Source organism: Aotus nancymaae, unplaced genomic scaffold, assembly GCF_030222135.1.
Source record: "Aotus nancymaae isolate 86718 unplaced genomic scaffold, 86718_ANA_hifiasm-v0.15.2.pri h1tg000008l, whole genome shotgun sequence".
Classification (NCBI taxonomy): domain Eukaryota; kingdom Metazoa; phylum Chordata; class Mammalia; order Primates; family Aotidae; genus Aotus; species Aotus nancymaae.
Genome location: NW_026988419.1, coordinates 62307180 through 62315996, shown reverse-complemented (window position 1 = coordinate 62315996; position 8817 = coordinate 62307180). Strand labels below are relative to the sequence as shown.

Below are 8817 nucleotides of genomic sequence, written 5' to 3'. Positions count from 1 at the left end.
CCCAGTTTCCTGTAAATGGAAATCTGAAGCATCTGTGAAATAATCTTGTCTGATTCCCACCCAAGGCCTCTATTGTATCTGTCATTTAGGCTCATGTGAAGTGCTCTTACGTGCCCTTTACTGCTCTCAGCCCTCAAAGCTTCCTTGACCATGGTGCTCATTAGGATTTGAAGGCAATTCTCAGTCTCTGACTGCAATAGCTTCAAGTCCAGGTAAAGGACAGTCTACTTACCAACTATATTTGTAGCATAAGATTTGCTCTAATGCTCTCTACTGGACATCACTGCCAGTTACTTATGGCTAGAAAAGACCTTTTTTTTCCCACAGTTACAGGCTTAGAGCTTTCCCCTCTCTCTCTAGGCATCTCTCTGAATGTGTGTGTTCTATATTTTGCATGGAAAAGGAACTCCCAGAGTGAGATCTCAGCTGAAATGGATGCTCTATGATGCTGAATAGACATATTATCTTTCACATAATGAGCACCTCCATGCCCAAACTCCCCATTCCCTATCTCATTAGAGCAGCCAAGAGCCTTAGAGTTTAACCACTATTCTCCCTGTTATTTGAGCTGTATCATACATATGCATGTTCTTAACAACATGGATGTCAGCACAACAAGTACAGTTATATTTAATTCAGATTACTCTGTATAGACTGGAGCTACTACTTGCATTTTGGCTCAGATATTGATCAATTAAATACGAATTCATTGAAGATCTACGCCCAAGGTTATTTTCTACTACCAATGGAATTGGAGAAATGTATGTTTCTCTATAGGATCCCTTCCTAACTTGTCTGGGAATTTATCTGGAAACTGAATGTGGGAAATAGTTGTAGAAAGGTTGAGGGAACGGGACTCTGCCTTATTCCAAAACATTCACTGAGTGCTTTGCAGACACTGCCGCCAGGAGCTCCATGTTACCAGCCATGGTCAACCCCACCATGTTCTTCCACGTCGCCATCGATGGCGAGCCCTTGGGCCACGTCTCCTTTGAGCTGTTTGCAGACAAGTTTCCAAAGACAGCAGAAAACGTTCACACTCTAAGCACTGGAGAGAAAGGATTTGGTTACAAGGGTTCCTGCTTTCACAGAATTATTTTGGAGTTTATGTGTCAGGGTGGTGACTTCACACACCATAATGGCACTGGTGGCAAGTCACGCCACAGGGAGAAATTTGATGAAAAGAACTTCAACCTGAAGCATACAGGTCCTGGCATCTTGTCCATGGCAAATGCTGGACCCAACACAAACAGTTCCCAGTTTTTCATGTGTACTGCCAAGACTGGAGTGTCTGGATGGCAAGCATGTGGTCTTTGGCAAGGTGAAAGGAGGCATGAATATTGTGGAGGCCATGGAGCACTTTGGGTCCAGGAATGGCAAGACCAGCAAGAAGGTCACCATTGCTGACTGTGGACAACTCAGTTTGACTTGTGTTTTATCTTAACCATGAAACCATTCCTTCTGCATCTCAGGAGAGCAGACTTCCACCCCATCTGACTCAGTGTCCTGGAATCTTTGAGTGCTCACTGCAGTTGCCTTTAGGTTCCATGTTTTCCTTGTCCCCTTCCATGCCTAGCTGGATTGCAGAGTTAAGTTTATGATTATGAAATGAAAATTAAATAACAAAAAAACATTCACTACCAGGCACTACTCTAGGCACTGAAGACAGAAAGATGAATGCTTGTCCCCAAAACTCCATAGTTAGTAGAAAACACTAATTTCTTAAGTTGGTTTACTCACGTCATTAAGACATTTGTTCATTTGAAGATGCAAGAAAGTAATATGAAAGATATTAATTACAATTTTACTCTCTGGCAGCCCTTGAGTTAAATGTTTAGATGCATTATCACCCTATCAGCCTTCAAGTCCACAAAGACCTCAGACACCAGAATCTAAATGGATACACTGTACTGTTTTCTACTTTCTTGCATGATAAAAAAAAGAGACAATTCTGCCTGAAATAAACCCCATGAATTTGAGGTCATGAAGCCCATATTTATACCAATTGACTCTTTCAGTTGGGAACTCTCTACAAGGCAGTAAACTCTTTGCATTTCTCTTCCCACACCTGTCAGAGAAAGGTTGAGCAGTTGGTAATTTGGCCAGATGATAGTGTGGATTTGTGTGTGGATACATGTGTGTCTGTGTTTCAGTATGAATCACAGTAATTCTGGTTCTCTTAAAAAGCAAAAAGCAAGTGAATGATCAGCACATTATTTATGTGGATTATTTATATCCACATATCCCATATGAGGATAGATTTGGGTCAGACAAGACTTTCTCTGGCTGCCCTCACTTTTTACTCCACACTCTAACTTCTGTGTTCCCACAGGCTATCAGAGAGAGGAACAGGTGGAATACCACACACCCACTGAGAAAAGACCACCTGAGATGCTCATTTTATTGTGGAAAATGATTCTTCACTGAAGACCCTTGTAGTTGGTCATGTCAGCTTCTATGGTTTATCATAAGGCTCTAAGACTAAGCCAAGAATCAGAATAATACAGCCAGTTTTAATCCATGGAACAACTAATGATTGGCTGAAATAAGATCCCATTTCCAGTGCTAAATGCTGCCAGTACAACAGTAATTCCTAGCATAGTGCCTGCCACTTACTTAACATAGAAATATGAGAAGGGGCTGGGGGTTGACCAGAAAGATCATCAACCTTGGGGCAGACAAATCAGGGTTCAAATTCTAACTTATTTGTTAGTAGTGTATGACCTTAAACAAGTTATCTCATTTCAGTGACCCCAGCTGTGAGGTACTACTATGTTATTCTACTTTATCTATTGTCCCCCAACATAATCCTGTCCCTCAATAAATACACTTTGACAGAAAAAATAGATGCTTCCTACTGATCGATTGGTTGCCAATTCAATCAACAATCAATGATATTATGCTAGTTAATGGTACCTGTAAGAATTCTGGAAGCATCTTTATCATTTCCATATTTGTCCCTACTAATAATCAAATTTAAAGTACCAAAATCTCTCTTAAGAAGCCAAGAAAGATACAGATATCAATCTGTTTTATACAATTTTTAAATGGATTCAGAGAAGTGATGTCACTTAGTCAAGTTGCTATAAAGTGATTAACCCTAGAGTGAATAACGAGTTTCTTATTCTGAATCAAAATCCTGGGCTCTCTCCTTAGTTTGTACCAAGATATTGCAGATTCTACTTTCACTTTCTGCTGACTCAAGTGACTTCAAGGAATCGGCTGTGAGAGTTGAAAAGGATTTCAGATGAAGAGCCTGAGGTCTAGAGAGGATGAGTGACCTGGTTCAGGTCACAAGGGAGGTAAGGAAAAGAGTCAGAACTGGGTCCTATCTCCTAACCGCCAGACCAGGGGCCCTTAGGCAAACTCACATGATGAATACAGTGACGGACTCCTTTGCCCTTCATAAGCAATAGAGTCCTACAGCCACAGTGAACAAGGCTTGAAAATGAAAGTAAATGGAAAGAAACAGAAAGAAAGCAACTCGGCCATCCCAACCTTTTGTCGTCAAATGAGCCTTTAGAATCTTCCTGCTCAGTAGATCCTTGACTGAGATGAGACAGAGGCAGAAGCCCCGGGCAGCTCTACTTCACTGGCCAACAGTTACCATGAAAACTAAAGGCAAGTGTGGTCTGGCCATTTCCTGAAGTTGATAAAAGGCTCACCTCTTTCTTTCTCCAGGTTTCCCTGAAAATCTCTTCTTTTTTATCAGCAAAACTTTGGTTCATGTTTGTCAACACTTACTAGGATAGTCAGTGGGTGGAGACAAAAAGCAATTCATCCATCTTTGGCCTAGTTGCAGATAAACTTCTCTCAGTCTTTAGCCTACTTGCTGATAAATTTCCCTCAACTGTGATGACTATAGCAATATTATAATTAGCTATCATAGAGAGATTTACTCTACTCTCCACCACCCTACCCATGGGGTGTGACCAGCATCAGGAGGATCTTCAATCATCTTGTCTCCCTCCTGCCATGACGTCTCCAGCCTCAGGGTAAACCAGCTGCCTAGAGATCTTGCTCCACTCCGCTCTGGACTAATCCCAAATGCCTCATACCAATACCAGCCATTTGTGGCTCCTTCCCGCTACCCACCCTCCCAACACACACTTTAACCTGTATCACCAGCAGATCATCCCTCACCAGGCAGGTATTATCTAATCTAACACAAACCCTCCTCTCTTCCCAAGCATTGCCACGGCACCCTGAGGAACGCACTGATCAGCAAACTCTCTTACACCTTTTCCACTTCTAAATGTATCTTCCTATGAGATCCTGTTATTTACAACAACATAATGGAACTGGAGGACATTATGTTAAATGAAATAAGCCAGACACATAAAGACAAATGTCGTGTGTCCTCACTCATTCACAGGAGCTAAAACTTAAACAACTGAATCCAGGGAGACAGAATGATGGTTACAGAGGCTGGGAAGTATAGCGGAGAAGGGGGATGGGAATGGTTAATAGGTACAAAAAAACATAGTTAGATGGAATGAATAAGGTCTAGGATTTGATAACACAGGATGACTACAGTCAACAATAATTTATCATACATTTTTAAATAACTAAAAGAGTATAATTGGATTGTTTATAACACAAAGAAATGATAAATGCCTGAGGGATGGATACCCATTTACTTTGATGTGATTATTACGCATTACATTCCTGTATCAAAATATCTCATGTACCCCATAAATATATATATACCTACTATATACCCATAAAATTTTAAAATAAAAATAAATTTTTTAAAAATGTATCTTCCTGCCCAGGGAAGCCAGTCTGTCCTCCAAGGATGCTACTTCCAGCAGCCCTCTCAGCTAAAGACTATCTCTCCTCTTCCCCAAGCACCTGAAGGCTGGCAGAAGGGTAAATACTCATCTGGTGTCCCCTTAAAACTTCTCAGATGTCTGACCTTCTCCTTGAAAAACCCCAGCTTTCTTGAAGCTAATCACCAAACTATACAGCCTCACAAGCCTCTCATTGCTGTGCGCTGGCTGCCTCCTGGTTCATGGAGTCATGGGTAACGCCAGCTTATGACTCACTGCCTCCCTCTTACCATAAGCCCCATCGTTGACTTTGGAGTCAACCAACATCCTGAGACTCAGCTCCTTTTCCTCCTTAGCTCCAATGACTTTTTCCTCCATCCCACCTCAGCCATCCACTCACATGGTTATCCACTCACATGGTCATACCTAGACCCTGCCATTGCCAATAACTGCAACCCTTGGCTCCCAGACACCGTATCCTCCTTGTTTTCCACTCATCAAGCTTGCTGGTTCCTCCTCATCTCCCTGATCTCTGATCATTGGTGTGCCTCTTCAGTTCTCGGCCATTTTTGTACTCTATCCAGCACATTCCCATAAAGATCTCATGCAGCTTCATGCCTTAAGATGAGTTTCAAATTTTTATCTTCAACATAAAATAGAACTGAACTAGAGCTCAGAACCCTGAACTCTAGTCCTATAATCTCAACCCTGACGTGAACGAAACCAAAACCTGATTTGAAACCAAATCTAACTCCTCCTCAGTTTTCTCTACCTGAGTAAATATTTATTCCAACCTTCAAGTTGCTCAGGACAAACTTCTAAGACTCTCCCTTGTCTCCTCTCTGCCTCAGGTCCCATTTCCAGCCCATTGGCAAACCCTTTTTCTTCTTCCTTCACATTCAAATTCTGACCAGATTTTCTTCTTCATCTCCAGTGTTACTACCCAGGTCCAGGTCACTACCTGCTTTCACCTGAATTGTTGCAAGAGCTTCCCAGCTGGCCTCCCGCCGTCAGTCTTATCCCTCTTCTGTCTCCTCTCAACACAGCAGGCATAGTGCCCCTTCTAAGTATATGTCTCGTCTCCGTTCCAAAACCTCCAGTTCCAAAACCTCCCATTGTGCTAAAAGCCAAATCTTTGCAATAACCTGCAAAGTCCTCCTCAAGCTGGCACATGTTTCATGCAATCTGATCCCTCTCCCCATCATGTCTCTGACCTCCTCTCCTACTACTCTTCCCTTGCAGAGAGTATGAGCCCTCCAAGAAACCCAAGACACCTCGCTTTAGCCACAGACCAACCTTGCATCTGTTATCATTCTGCATGGACTACACCTCCTGAGATATCTGTATGTCAATTCCAGTCCCTTCCTTCCAACCTTTGCTTAAGCAATTAATAATTAGAATAATCCATGAGGAAGGCTGGCATGCTGTGGTCACAGTGAGTGATGGGGATCTGGACGGGGTACTTGCAGGAGGTCTTGAGTTACGCTTGGACCCTGGCTTCTGGGACATGTCAAGAGAAGGGAGCATTGGCTTTTCCAGCATCAAGCCGAAGATGCCCTGCTTTGGGAATATGTTTAGTCCCAAGAAGATGCATCCTTGGAAGTCTGCTTCTCTCTCCAACCTGCATTCCTTGGATCAGTCAAACCAGGAGGTGGAGCTGGGCCCAGACTATGGAATTCCCACTACGAACCTGGAAAAGGTTCATAAAACAAAAAGAAACACAAAACCTGACATTTGAAAATGGGCAGTGGATAGCAGAGACAGGAATTAGTGGAGGTGTGGACCAGAAGGAGACTCAGTGCCTTCACAGGCAGAACCAGCAACTGGAGAAAGAGAACCATCTCTTGCAGCTGAAAATGGGCATCCTGCTAGCCATGCTTTCAGAGACCACTGCTAAATCCCTCTTAATGGAGAAGGAATTGGATGAATGGAAGAGTGTCAGCCAGCGTAGAAAATGAAGACCCTAAAGACATTCGTTAGGAGAGCGTGAAGAAAGCCATTGACTGGGGAGAAGAATGTGGCTGAGCAGGGTTTGTTTGCTTGCTTGCTTGTTTGTTTTTATATTTTAGCCAGACTAGTTTATTAGGTCCTGGGAGACAGTGTCATATAATGAGGCCAACAGGCACTGGTATCCTTTGGTTGGCAATAAGATGGTGAAATTTAATGGAGAAAACCAAGCCTCCAGGCCAGGGCAGTAACTAGGAAGGCACCCCAGATACACTGCTGGAGATGCCAGCCCATAAACAAGACCTCAGGGAGGTCTAGGGGTGATGATCAGCCTTGGGGTGCTCTCCACATACGTAAGCATGCAAATGTCCACATCCCAGAACCACTGTATCGGACAGACACCATTGACAGAAGCAGCTGGAGCTCATCATCTCATCCCTTCAGCGTTTGGGGCATGACACCAGTTCTAAAGAGCCCCTATTAGGGCTGCTTAGATGAGTGGCTCTCTCGGTTCTCTGCCCCTCTGACCACTCTCTCCCTGCCCTTACAGAGTACTTGCTCCCCACATCCACAGCCTCCTCGGCTTTGATTTCCCAACAGCACGCACCAACCTTCCACCGCAGCACTGAATTTTGTGCTGCTTCCTGTTCACACTAATTCTTTTTCATTAAGTGATTATTGTTAAAATTATTTTTAAGTCCATGAAAATGAACTTTACTGTTTCTTCGAGTCAGTTTCAGAATTTCTCTAGAAATGTCTTTCTTAGAAATGTCGCTAGTCAATCCTCCAGTAGTAAGAAGGCCACCTTCTCTAAGGAAATAACTTAAAATCAGTGACTCTGAAGCATTTTGTTGAGCAATGCTATGTTTCTCCAACATTTAAATTGCTTTGATCAATTCCCATCTGAGTTCTTTTTAGCTTACATCCATGATCTCTTGACTTCCCTATGATCAAAGTAGAGGCTTCCCAACAAAATGCAAATCTTACTATCCAAGACACATGGCAAGGTGTGTGAGAAGAGACGTATGGAGAATCTGTAGAAGCACTGGAAACCACTTCGTCACCTCTGCTCAGATAAATATACCTACAGAAGTCACTTCAGCAGTTGGACCCTAAGCATCCTCCAACAGAAGCACAAGCACTGCTCTGGAATTCAGCCACCTGGAGTCTCAGGCTAGAGCATCCACCTGCCCCATGACTATGGATAAACACTACACTTTAGTACCCCTATTTCTAAATCTCTTAAATGAAAATATTAGATGATTCTTGACGTTGCTTCCAACACTGATATTCTGTATGCAGACACGATCTAGCTAGATTTTACAAATGCAGTGGGGTAGAAAGTCAACACTACCAAGCTTTCTCTCCTCCCATCTTATCCCGAGATTTATATTCTATGAGCAGAGCACTAAAGGCAATCACAAATCACAAGCACTCATGCCAAATCTTCTCTTACCTTATTGATGCCTTTCAGCAAAAAAAGGCGTGAATATTGTTGGGTCAAAACTTTAGACTTAAGGGACTGGTGCTGTTAAAAGTGTGAGATGACCTTATAAACTTTTCCTTCTCATTTTTCTTGTATTTTTTGATTAATCCATTCAGATTTCCTTAATATAGCTTCAATGAGCATATAACACTTTTTTAAAGGCCATATTTGACTTTATACCTGGCCTCTTTATTATTGTATTGGTTATTTGTTGCTGTGTAACAAAATACCCCAAAACTTAGTGGATTAAGAAAGCAATCACTTATTCGCTCACAGTTTCTGTGGGTCAGAAATTCATGAGGTCATGGTCAAGACGTTGCCCAGGATGCAGTCTCATGTGAGAGCTTAGCTGGGGTTCCTTCCCACAGCTGTGGACAAGAAGCCTGGGTTCCCCACCAAGGGCACCCCTCATTAGGCAGCTTGAGTGTCCTCACAGCACAGCCAGCTTTCCCCAGAGCAAGAAATCTAAGAAAAAGCAAGGAAGAATCTATAGTATTGCCTTTTATGACCCAGTTTTAAAGATCACATGCTGCCATTTATACCTTGCTCCATTCATTAGAAGCAAGTTGCTAAGCCCAGCTATGGTCAAGGGGAGGGAAATAAGGCTCTTTC

General features: G+C 42.8%; 2 pseudogenes; both read left to right on the top strand.

Annotated features, from left to right (window-relative positions):
- The first annotated feature begins 927 nt into the window (after nt 1–927).
- On the top strand, nt 928–1444 carry LOC105724023 (peptidyl-prolyl cis-trans isomerase A-like; annotated as a pseudogene).
- Nucleotides 1445–6324: 4880 nt separating this feature from the next.
- On the top strand, nt 6325–6730 carry LOC105724030 (protein chibby homolog 1-like; annotated as a pseudogene).
- Nucleotides 6731–8817: the final 2087 nt, after the last annotated feature.